Source organism: Solenopsis invicta, chromosome 5, assembly GCF_016802725.1.
Source record: "Solenopsis invicta isolate M01_SB chromosome 5, UNIL_Sinv_3.0, whole genome shotgun sequence".
In the NCBI taxonomy this organism is placed as follows: Eukaryota; Metazoa; Arthropoda; class Insecta; order Hymenoptera; family Formicidae; genus Solenopsis; species Solenopsis invicta.
In genome coordinates, this window is record NC_052668.1 from 14,638,270 (window position 1) to 14,652,024 (window position 13,755).

At 40.5% G+C, this 13,755-nt stretch overlaps 1 protein-coding gene across 4 annotated transcripts in view; it reads right to left on the minus strand.

Moving 5' to 3' along the window:
* The window catches only part of LOC105202334 (sestrin-3), a 192,487-nt gene that overhangs the window by 36,721 nt on the left and 142,011 nt on the right, over positions 1-13,755 (minus strand). The gene's annotated exons all lie outside the window — the stretch shown is intronic.

Here is a 13,755-nt window from a genome sequence, read left to right on the forward strand (position 1 = left end):
AGCCCAACATAAAATTATTTTGATGTTTGTCTAACTAAATAATTTTAATATGCTGCAAAATTGTTCTTTCCGTGAATACACAGAGGAAACTATTCTTTTTTGTTTTAAGATATTTTTTCCTTCGGTGTAAATACGTGTAATTATGTATAATTATATATAAATATAAAAAATGGGAATCTAACGTTTTTCATGAAATTGTAAAATTTACATAGAAACGATTTTCCCAAAAGATTTTCCCAAAAGATCACTTTTTCTTAGCATATGCCAAATTCCGACATCGCACTTAGCATGCACCGTCTAAAACTTTTTTACATAATTATCGCATTACGTAAAAACTAATTATCCGGAGTCAAAAGAATTTGCACATATCACCATTCCATTTCATGTTCGAATCGGCATTGAACACTAGTGAAATCGCGAAACCGACTGCTCCGTACGTCAGTGATCAGTTCCGTTAAATAAGGGAGAAGTTGGCGTTTCTAGAAAAGCAAGAAGAGATGGTCCGCAAAGACGCGGTGACGTTATCTCGACGCGAGATCGGCATGCGATTAATCAGGTAAGGCGGGCGAGAGAGAGAGAGAGAGAGAGAGAGAGACCGAGCGAGCGAGCGAGAGAAAAAAAAGAGGGAAAGAGAACGAATAAAACAAACGCGTAAACAGGGAAGAGGAATTGTACGTTCGTCACTGTTAAATCCCGAGGCCTGCCGACCAACCGGCGACGTTAAACGTGATCACGCGACTCTGGGCGTTCTGCTCGTATCTGTCGTTAACGTACCCTCCTTTTCTCTCGCGTCTCTCTTTCGCTCTCTCGCCGGCAAACCGGCCGGCCGGCCAAGCCGGCCGTTTGTTCCGTCGTTCCTTCACCAGCGAGCTATTGTACTCTATTTCTGCCGATGAAGCCCAGTAAGGCCTCGATGACTTTTCGAATGTGTGCCAGGCGCACGTGCGAGTGCGGGAGGAAGAAAGCCGAGGACAATCGCGAGAGCAATGTCGCGTGTCGAGCGTGTCAACAGTATTGCCTATTCTCTCGAGAACCGGAGAAGCGTATTTTTACAAGAGAAAGAATCACCCTAAAAAAAGATACTAGAAGGATTAAATTAATCCTAGAAGGCGTGCAAAATGCACCTCAACAGAATTGAATGGAGAAAGTCATTTTTGCATTTTTTTTCCACATTTTTCCTTTAAACCGTTTTTTGACCAGATTTCGGTGTAGATAATTAAATTTATTTAGGTTATTCTCTTCTTTATTGAAAGGCGAAGAGATTGACCTATTGTTGAACTTTCTAACGCACATGTTAAGCATTTTATGCTATGATAAAGAATGGAAAACTTTTGCATCCCAGTTGATCGGCAGAAAAATAGACATAATTACGGCATAAAATTATTTTCTGATCTGCATCTAACTAAATAATTTTTACATGTTGCGATAAAATTGTTCTCTCTGTGTAGAAAATAAGAAAGAAAAATAATATAAAATTGAAAAAATTATTTTTGCGAAGGAAATTAGTATTTTATTGTAGAATTGCTCACTTAAAAAGTTTTTATCGCATTCTATCACTTTTCTGAGAAGATAGAATTTCTCTTGCAGAGAGAAATTGTTCTGTAATCTCAATACGGCCTTTGTTCCGAATATCTATATTTATTATAACAAAGATAATTTTTCACTTATATTACATATCGAAATTAAGGTTAACTAGCAAAAAAAAAAAAGATTCACTTACTTGTACAAAATGCTACTTCGCCGGTCCAACCGGATCACTGGCACGCGCTCGACTTTAACTTGTCGCCGTACAAAACACAATTGACGAAATTCGGCGACACTTGGCCTATAAGTCCTCACTATCAACTTCTTTTTTTTTAGGAGGGGCGAGCCGATTTTTTTTTTCCCGTTTATCGTGTAACGAGTGATTCAATATTGAAAATTCGCACGTGCCTTCACAGTTCCAGTTGGACTTCGGAGGGTTATACATATAAAGGAGGATTAAGAGACGAATCCTCCGTAGCCGATATAGAGGGTGGAATAAGGGGATCGATTACGACGACGACGATTCGTGTCGATTAATCAGCGTTGTGAAATGAAAAATATGTAACGACCGCATTTCAAAACAACCCGGCGACGTCTCTTTCGTAAAGCGGCGAATTTTATCTATTTTTTTCTTTTTACAGCACTTACAGCCGCGACAATTACAGATACGTCTATCGGAGCACATAAAACCATTTTGTACAAATATTTGAGGTAAACACGCGCGCGTAAGAAACTTTACAAAACGCGATTAGCTCTAATATCACGTTCGCGGCGCGCGACGACGGACGGGCGGCGAGAATGTTTATCAGCAGGTGACAAAGTGCTTAACACACCTCGCGCGGAAAGTTCCAAAGAATCGGGAGAAGTCATCGGAGTTAGTCGGCCGGACTACGACGCGCGTTTTCCACAGGATCCAGCGATCGCAAGTACTTTCCACTTGTTGCGAGCCGCGTCGCCGGGCGGCCGCGCGCGCCGCTCCGCACCGGCCGGATCGTTTGGCTTCGATTTCCGGAGTTCGAGACGTCTATTTCTTCTCGAGCGAGGAAAAAAAAGGTTCGAACTGTCGTCGTCGTCGTCGTCGTCGTCGGTTCGACGACACTTGTCGGTCAGGTGACAGCGGCGGGTCGATACGTGTACGTACGTGCGGTGTTGTCCGAGCACCTCGCGTAGCGAGCGCGGAAAATTTCCTCGAAAAAGCCGAGCGGGCACAGAAGAAAACGGGAGGGGAAAAAAAAGAGAAAATGAGGTGAGGACTCACGTCATTCACTGCGATTTGACCCATGCTGCCCATGCTGTTGGTAGTGGTGGTGGTGGTGGTGGTGACACCACGATTCGCGATCGCCGCCACCGGCTGCGGGTCGCTCTCGTCGGCAATGGGAATCTTGAAGGTCTTTCAGATAAAACCGGGATGATGAGAGATAGTCGCGGGCACACAAATCGACTAGCGGCCTGCGATCTGCCGCTCTCTTTCTATAATATATCTAGCTCCCTCCTCCTGGCAGTTGTTCGCGACGTTCGTCGACGTGCGAGAGATCCCGGATCGATCGACGAACAGCTATCACCGGCCGGCTTCGACGCGACACCTCCGTCGAGTGTCACTGCGAGTAACGTGTGGTACGAGGCGTAAAGTAGCGCGGCTACGACCAGTCATAATATATCACGGGGTAGAGGGAGGACTGCGCTTCACCCGAAAACTGCAGGGACGACGACGACGGGCGGGAGGGAGAGAAGCGCGTCAACGCGTGCGAACGTACAAACGGCACAGCGGCGAGGTGAGAAGGTCTCGGAAACGCGAGGAGAATCAGGTTACGAAGAGCATTACGGGCACGGCCGATGCGAACGAATGCGAGACGAGACGATCCACCCCAGACGGGAGCCGGTTGCTAACTGACGCCGCCGACCGACGCCAAGCGGAGTCGAGCGGCCACGATCATCTGGCCGGCTGCCGGTCGTCGGAAAAGCGGGATGGCGGGGGGAGAGGGACGGTTGGCGGGGGGATATGCACGCCGGTTCACGCGGCTGTCATTGGTCGTGTCAGGGCTGTGCAACGTTCGCCGAGAATCCCGTCGATCTACCGAACATGTACGCGAGCATGTGCGACACGGAGCCAGAGATTTTTTCACGAATTCGAGTCGTCGATCCTGCGAATCGACTCCGATTATAAGAAAAAAAAAATCTGTACCCTCGTTCCTTCCGGCACATCTCTCATTTGCCGCTTTCTCTTTAATTAATATACGCCGGAACGTCCCGATAAAGGTCGATTGGAAATTAATTAAAGTTTAGTGGCTTTCCTATCTGGACAACACGAGAAAAATATTTATAAGGAAAATCGCAATATTTTAAATTTGCACATTGCACATAAATATTTTGACATATTTCTTATGTCCGGAAAATTAAAAAGATTGTAATGAGCATTTATAAATTTTTTAAATTATATTCCACGTAATAAATATTTATTATCAATAAATGTGTATTTATTGATAAATGTAAATATTTATATATAAATAAGAAATGTTTTTCAATATTCTTCAATATATTTCTAAAGTATATTTCATGTATTAGTTTTTCGTTTCATTATTCCAAAATCTTTAGAAAAAGTTTCTATAAATTTTTAACTACATGTATTTCAAAAATAATTTTTCAATGAATTTAAGATAAATATTTTGCGCTGACTAGACAGTTATTCCTTTGTCATTCGTCACTTGCTCTTTTTTTTAAACAGAATTAAACATTATCAACTTAAATGACATTTATGATAACTACGATCTAAGATTATAGCATAATAAAAAATTATTTCAATTGCTTTTTACACTTTTTGTATCATCTGTACAAAATCAGTGATTCATTTCCTTAGCCGATTACATCACTGACAATGAGCCTGAAATAATCGCGTTCGCGAGCTCCAATTCAGCTTCGCGTTATTGAACTTCGTAATCAAACTTTCAGAATCTGCATCTCGTCTAAAAACTAACAATCTCTTCAAGGAAACCTAAATGGAACTTACAAACGTTTATGTTCCGTTCCTGGATACGACGTGGAAAGATCGAAGATACACTCCTGCACGCAGGCAGCCGGCCTGATCAGCTGATGCCTAGCAACAGTGCTACTAACCGCGCTGAGTACATCAGTCACATTTGGTTATCGGCACAAAGCGAATTCGTAATAACGGCGATGACGAGAGAGCGAGAAGGAGAATGTTGTGAATGATAACTATAATTTCGTCATACGATTGAACGCATTATCGCTAATGACGTATACCGATAGACTGATTTAAGGGTCGAGGCGCGAGGCACGACAATTTCTCGCCGGTGAATCGCTTGTACGATTTCCGGAGTGTGATTATATAGCTGCGTTAGATAGAATAATCCGGCGAATCACGTTGAATTAAAAGAACAACGTGATGACGAAAAAAAGATACCTCTCGTAAAAAAAAGAGCATGCTTATGTTAGGATTAACTGTAAAACTAAACAATGTTACAATAATATCAATATTACAATAAAAAAAAGTTTAGCGTAAGATTGATGAGACTTCAAGCATTGTCATAGTTTCGTAATGCATTGAAAAAAAGAGGTTTAGTAATAGCTAGCAAAGTGAGATAATACCAATTAAATATTTTTTTAGTCAATATAATCAATGATAATATTGCTTTTCTAAATATTCAGTAAACTTATACCAGATTTGGTAATACATGCTAAATATTTATACTGATCAAATATTGAATTGATATTATTTCGCTAAGCATCTGGTAACTATTATCGAACTCTTTTTTTTCCAGGGTGTTTATGAACCAAAAGTCAAATAATTACTTAATCTTGCAACGACTCGACGAGAGCAACAAACATCAGTATAAATCATGTCTCTTTTTTTATACAAATGAAAGCGCTGATACATTTTTGTTAATCAATGCGTTTACGTTAATTTATCAGGTATGATAACTTTATTATATCAAAATAGTCGATTACATTCTTGTAAATACCTCCTCTCCTCGAAGAAGTCACAAGCGTAATCTGACCTGAATAACTTTCGTAAAAAGTAATTTCTGGATTGCTGATAAGCTATCTCCCACACTACCGAACCTGCGACGCGGAATCCCGCGAATGATCCCGCTAAAACGGGCGTATTGCAATGTACTTTCGTCACACTTTTGATATTACGCAACTACATATGATGATCAAACTAATTCGTAGATATATTTTACCGCAAAAGAAATAGTCGAGAAACGACGTGAGAAATAGATCTGATATTTATTCTACATACATATACACAGAGCAAAAATCAGCTCTACTTCTTAAGCGAGGAACAAAAGTCAGGAGATAAATGAACGCGTCTGACGTCTTCCTCTAGAAGTAGATCCTGAAATTCAATTAAGTAAAGGAAACGTATCATGTGACATAAGAGTTTCGTGCGTCGTAAATGTTGGGGTCAATGAAACCACATCCCTTTGCACGGGTTGGGAGGGATCGCGGACGAAACAGCACCGCCATCCCGAGACCTCCGATTCCTTCTTCCTTTGTCTCCCAAGGATACTACAAAATGAAGGCGCCGAGGGACCGACCCTTCATTTCCGCGAGAGCCCTTTAACGAGTCTTTGTTACGCGTACGAAATGTCGTCGCGCGAAAGAGAAGGAGAGAGAGAGAGAGAGAGAGAGAGAGAGAGAGAGAGAGAGAACGTGTTATATGTATATGTATGCGAAAGAGCGAGCGGAGAACAAAGCGGAGAGAACGGAGAAACGTAAAATACGTTCATAATCCGATAAACTACTGCGCGGAGATTATTCGCTTCGCACGTATTTGTTACATGTAAAACGTCACGGAGCGGCGTGCGCAATATTAAATCACGTTCGATTCGATTACTGTGAGCAGCGATTTTTTTACTCTCGAATAATTCCGATAAGCTGCAAATATTACGCATAGCTTTCATCGGTGCGTCCCGATCGGCTTTCATCGCGCGAAATCGAATGCTGGGATGCGAAACGCGTCACGCGGATCCGATAAGGAGAGCCACGAGGGACAGCGGACGACGAAACGGAGGCCAAGTTTCTCGCGTTTGTGTATTTAATTATCGACGATAACGATGGATTTTCGCGGAATCGATAGGTCAGCCGCGCGATATTCGGGATAATTTCCCTGTTCGGACTCGAGTATCGTTCGTTAGACGTCAATCGGCGAGACGGACGGGAAGTGGTGATTTTAGTGATTTTTTGGTCGGCGATGTGTGTCGCGTCACGTCTCGTGCGTATTGGCGTGTGAAATGCAACCACGTTGACTTTTCCCGGTCTCGGACGAGACGACGTGACGAAATGCGGCGACGATAACAGTTCCTTCAACCTGTCTGCCGCAAAACAGGTACTGGTCTCTAGGAAACGTGTTTCGTGTTCTACGCGGATTGACAGGCTAGATTATTGGATAGATAGACAGATAGATTGGCCCGCCGAAAGAAATCAGCATGTGAGAGCGTTCCACGATTTCAGCTCTGCTTATAAGAGAGTTATTTACGCAGTCGAGCTGTGGCCGTCAGAGCTTCCAACTCGATACATAATACATAAAAGATAGTGTCTATTAAAGATAGATAGACTTTAACTGAATATAATTAATATATACATTTTGATTAAAAAGATTAAAGATCATTAAAAATATATAGACTTAAATATGCAAACTAAAAGATGGATTTAATTATAAACTAATAGATGAGAAGGTAGTTGAGTCGTATAGGTATTATGACCACTCGTACGCCCAGAGAAAAGTTTCTTCGAATAAAAAAGAATTTGTTTGAAATTTAATTGTACCTACTTCCTCTTTATTTTTTTAACTTGAGCATATCACACAAATGTATGTACACTCGAGTGTTTTCTTGTTATTTAACTTTTGATTCGACTGTACACATTTCAGTTATGCAAAGTTAAACAGTAATACGGGATTTGCCAATGTAAGCTCTTATATGTATTGATATCTCAACAGATCAGAACAGATAATACGGCCATTTTTTTTTAATTTTCATATAAAAGTAGTTATTCGATAAGTTGATTTTTACTGCTGATCTTTAGTTTACACTACATGTATTATAGATTTTTAGTACTGTAATCTATATGCGAAAGATTAATATGTATGTACATATATTTGCACACATTCTGCAATATTCTCTTTATTCTGAATAAATATGCAATTTTATATTAAAGCATTGTTTCTTTAAAACTAATTTTTTAAATTTATTCTTGTGATGGGCCATAATTACTACCCCTGTTTCTCTTCGATTCACTATGCAGTGTCGCTACATTTTTCTAAATAATATTCAATATAATAAATCTGTCTTAACTTTGAGTCTAAAATCTATTGAAGAACAATTTGATGAATACAATCGTTGAGTTTTCAATTTAAAGTATTAATTATTAACAAAAGTCTAAATGGGTGGCCACTTTCTCCTCTACTACTAATATAGCGTAGTATACCTCTATAATAATCTGATTTATAACACAGTTGAATTGACGATTCTACATTCTACTTTTTTTCACTTTCTACTTTCTTCCTGTCTTTCCAGCCACATTCTTCGAATAGTACAGCAATTGCTAAATATATGCGAAACGTACACATATTTAAGCATCCGTCCGAATTCGTGGTAAGAATACCGCTCTGTGGTAATGACGACGAGGGCTCAACATTTAGGAGAATGATATTTTAGTCGAGTTCCGTGTGAACTGCCGGTCAATCGCGATTTCCATGAAGACGGAAGACGAAGAGGGATCTCCCTCCACATCTCCCTTCCTCTCTCTCTCTCTCTCTCTCTCTCTCTCTCTCTCTCTCTCTCCGTTCGGTGTGAGGTTTCTATTATTTCGTATTCCCGGGAGAAGGCGGACGCACTTTTGGCCGAGGTTAGTATTGGAAGCGCGAAAGGGTCAATGCCCGGGAAAGCACCTCTCATTACAGCACTGCCATACGATATTACCAGGCCCGTCGCATGAATATCCCTGTTCTCCTCATAGTCCTGGCGCGAATACACTACGTACATACACATGTCCCATCCCATTCTGTTTCTCTTCCACCTTTCATTCCTTCGTCTCTATCGAGCTCGCTTGACTGATCATCTCTCCTGCTTTCTCGAACGCTCGATCATTTTGCTTCTGTGCACTTACGACAATGAGTTTTTTTTATTCTTGGTTACCCTCCAGCCGTTTTCCTCACTCGATTTCATCCCTTACGAATGACAGAGACTCGAACCGAAGGATCCGCCTTTATTTCTGTTTCTCTCTTGATTTCTGTTGTTACTCTGGCTTACGGCATTTATTAGAACGACGCTGGGTACCACGCTTAACTGAATTGTCTTCTTTTCTTTATGTTATAGCGGAGCCTACGACGATTCAGGGTGCAGCGGAGCCGACTGATTAAAAGCCGACTGATTAAACCTGTCATTTTTCATTTCCGCTCTATGCTTTTATAGTGTGATTCCTCAACAATTTATTTCCCACGGAACTAATACGTTACATTTGTAAAAGCAAATAAATATGCAATTGTATTTAACTCCGTAACCCCTACAGCATCGCAAAATATTGCTGCAATGTTTCAAATGTCCACTTGATACATATAACATTGTATTAACGTCGCTGCAACATTACGTATCGATATTTCTGAAACGGGCATCTTGTCAGTGCTGCAATATTGCTGAAGCATCGCAGCGATATTTTGCAACGTATTTGCTATTCTGTGCTGTACGAGAAGAGATAAACGGATGGATCTATCGTTACGACAAACTTACAAAATTTCACCGAGCGTCTCGAACAATACGACGAAAAAAATGGAAACTATCGCTCGTCTACTACCAGGTATAGCAACAGTTACCGGTATATATATTCAGCTAACGTACCAAATGAGATCAATACTCCTCCCAAAAAAATGTCCCTACCCTCTTTCTGCCTTCGTGTTAAGTCTCAGCCTGTCGTCGCTGTCCTCAGGCTGTCATAACATTGCGCTATATCGGTTTAGCCCGCTGGGCCTGCCTTTTGCTTAAGCCCAGCACAATCTTACTATCTTTTGCGTTCACCTATTGATTTTCGCCTTTTTCACGCTTCATTAGTTCACTCTAACCATCTTTCTCTTTTCATATCCTCCTCCAATATATTCTGTCTTCCACACTAACCCTATCTCATTTTTTTTTCGCTTTCTCTCTCTCTCTCTCTCTTTCTCCCTTACATACACGTTCCGTTATAACGGAGCCTAGAGCAGTTCAGTGTACATAGATTAGCTGCTACGAAACCATCGGAAAGTTTTGTCTACCGCAATTTACGATGACTAATAACCGGTTCCACGCTCGAGTGACGAAAATTGCTTTTACCTTGCGCGACGTTCACCGTCGACGGAAGACGTTCGCTCGAACAGTCTGTCGGTCAGTAGGCTCGTCGTAAACCTACATTTCTCCAAGGATACCGGGCATACTTTATCTAAGAGAATTGGGAGCCCCTTGGAACAATTACCGACCTCCAATTATATTTAATTAACGGTAGTTGGCGGTAATAATTAAAAAGCTAAAGAGATACCGCGATAAAAGGCTTATTTATCCCGAAATAATACCACCGCAATTCGTGGCTATTCCCACAACGACCTTCCATTTCTTTAGAACTCACTGAAGTGTGCCGTATTTGTTTTCAGCGAATGAATCACGAACGTGGATCGTGGAATTGCCAATTTTGGACGCGCCGAGCATTTCCAGTAGAATTAACAGCAAAACAGATAATTCAGGCACAAAGAGCCACTTTACCGAAAGGTGCGTTTTTATCGGCGCATATGTATTCAAATCGTGCGTTTCATTTGTTATTCACGCGAGAAATCATATATACTATAGCGTATAGCTATTTCGTACAAGCCAGATATCTCACATACTCGAGATGTGCCATCAGACGCCGAAAAAGCTCTAAGGTCAATTAACAAAAGTGACAAGTGAATCACGGTATAAAAATTTAAAATAAAATTTTGCACTGCCAAAAGTCACATTCAAGGATTTCAGACTGGAGAAAAGTTAAAGATTTATTTCTAACGTTAACGTAAATAATATTTTCCTTATTTAAAAAAAAAAAAAAAAAAAATGCAGAACTAGAGAAAAGGTGTCTATTGAAAACTTATTTTAAAACAGACTGTTATAGCCATACATTCACGCGCATACTCGTATGAAATCATGGGATTACATAAATTATAATTAAGACGTACACAAAGCACGAAACAAAGCATAAAGTTTTCTCTGAAAGTCAGTGGCCAGCGCAATATTATGTACAGTTATGCAAGAAGCGCTCGTTGCGAGAGTATTTTAGCGACTCTCGTAAATGTGCCGGTATCAAAAGTGTGACTCACTGTCGCGATGCAGTGCATGTACGAGTATACACGCGTATACGGTTGCGCGTGTGCAAACGTAGTTGTGTGACTGCCTATATCTGTGTATCCCTCGATGTCCTTGCACGTAATCTTCCGCTAAAAGACACCGATATAAATTGTTTAAGAACGTTTAGCGACAATGAGTCACATCGCTCTACACGGCGAACTTTGCGTAACAATGCCGGCGCGTCTGCTCCCGATCGCTAAGCGAGGATCAAACTGCTTTGCATAAGGCCATTCGCGCAGATGTTTTTAAATGGGATCTTCGACATGATTTTTATGATGAAATACCGCAAATTTTGCGACGCAAGAAACTTACGGATTCGTCAGTGACTATATTACTAAAGATGAAAATATGTCGGAGGAAAATAATGTCGGAGACACAGCGAAAAATAGAAATATTTAATATTTGCAATATTTAATCAGAACTAAAAATAACTCAAATGCTTTCGCAATCGTGCGAAGCACTTTGCTTCAAGCCGCAGTTTTATATTAGTTTATATATAAATGTAATCCTGCAGATAACGCTCTTTAAAAAGAGCTTTTAATACACACGTACGACAAATTTAAAACGTAGCTTTGTTAGTAAAAGAAAATAAAATAGCAAAAAAAAAAAACAAGAGATATATTTCGCTGTTATCCTTAAGAGCCTCTTGACCAATCCAAGCTGTAATGTTTTTGTCTCCGACATATCTTTATGCTTTTTATCCTCACGATAAACTCGCTACAATAAAACCGTACGTTGCGGCAATATTTTTTATTGGATAAGAAAATATATGAAATAGATCGATCCCCATCAAATGGGCTCGTAAAAACCATCGAGCATAAAATCTCCCTAAAATCGTTCATCCCCGGCACAGTGGGTTGCGTAATTTTTACGACGCCTCCGTGGCCAAGGAGCTTACATTGTTGGGGAACATCGAGTAGATCGATACACAAACTATTTGTTCCTTTGTTTGTCGGGCACCCGCGCAATCTTTCATTAGAATTAAAACCGGAAATTTTAGGGGTATCTTGTTTACGCTATGGTACACAAATAAATCTTCATTGATACTCAGTAAATGTTTTTGCACTAACGACCTGATTTCGCAACGAGAAAATAAGTAAAATCAGTTAATAATAGATTTAACGGAAATTCGTTTCTAGCGCGTAGAAACGTTATTTTTCTTCAGCATGATTTTGCGAAATAAATTGGAATGAACGTGTAAAGGTTGTGCTAGAGCCTATTAATATTAAAAGAAAGAACATTAAGTAAACATGCATTTGTTTCTGTAATCTGAATTATTCAACAGAGACTTAAATGATTTGCATTTTATCGAAACATGTGATATGGGTCAAGCATCGATATCGCTTCATAACGCGCCTTTTGTTTCGATGTCAATCAAAAGATATTTCGAAAATTCCATGTCACGTCGCGCGTTGTTATTAAATAAATAAATTATGCGGAATTAATAATTACGTCGAAATAATATATCGCGCGCAATAATATACAGAAGAAGAGCGGCGGATGTCAGCTAACATAAAGTATGGAGTCAAATTGGAGGAAATCCGAAGATCGATACAGCCAACCGCTTTAATACTACCACTTAAGTAACATATGCGACATGATAGAGTGCTTATTTCACAGATTAAGAGAGAGACTCTCGCAATTTGGGAGCCTTTGTCGTGGCGTGAAGCGTGCACATGACAGACTTGCACGTGGCGAAAGCATGTGCGCACGTAAGGGAAAGCAACGCTACGAAAGAGACCGATTTCGGGGGTTTTCCGAAAGAAGTCAGAGGAGGGCGAAGCAATTTTCGACATTGCCGCCGGAAAACGCGGCCGGCCCGTCTCTTTGTTACGGCCGCAATAACGTCACGCTGCGCCGAGAGCTCGTGGACTCCCGACCCGGCTATTTACTGGAATCGTAAAAACGTGAACAAAGGTTCGTTAGCGCTGGTCTGCTGTCTCCTTTTACGTGCGTTACATAAAGGGAGAGGAGACGGCGATGGAAAGAGGGGAGGTATCGCGAGCGAGAGCGATGCGAGGTGAACGGATCCTCGTGTTTTCATGCGACACGAGATTTTCTCGTTAGAATGAAATGGAAAAAAAAACCAAAAAAAAAAACGAACGAACGAATCGCCTATCTATGATACCTACTCTTTTATTTACCGGGAAAAAGGAAGTCGCTACCGATAAACCCCGTAACGAGCGCGCCGCTTTGTTTCCTCTTATTCGGCGAGAAAAAACGAGCAGTACTGATAACCACAGTCAGATCGCGAATCAATTCGCGAATTCTTTGGAGAAAAATCTGGGATCCTAACGCAAATTAACGACTTTTTTTTCAACATCTTTGAATTGACTTTGCAGAATTCCAAATTCTGTTTTATATAATTAAGGTACGCACAAAAGTAAAGAAGTTAAAAAGCGACATCGTACTAATAACCAACAAAATTTCTTTAATTTTTAAAAGTTCTTAATGTGCTGAATTTTTTGTATAATCCATTTTAATTGCGTACAAAAATTCGTAATCCTGCAAAGTTAATTTCAAGATATTGTCTATTAAGAAACATGTCAGTAATTTGCTTTAGTATAATTTCTTTTAAGAGCCTCTCATAAAAAAAAAAAAAAACAGAAAAAAGTTATATATATGAATTCGGTTGACAATGAGCGATTAAATTCGTAGATAATTTACATGCCAAATGAAGAGTGTGGGAAAAAAATCAATACGGTTGAGCAACTTAGGTGAATCATTCTGTATTGTGCCGTGTTCCGAGCGTTTCGCTTTGTGCGCTATCGCGGCAATAATGATTTTTTTATAGTCCAAGAAATCGAGTGCGCACATTCGCACGACGATCTTTATTTCTCCGCTAAGAACAAGCCCTATTCTCCTTCCC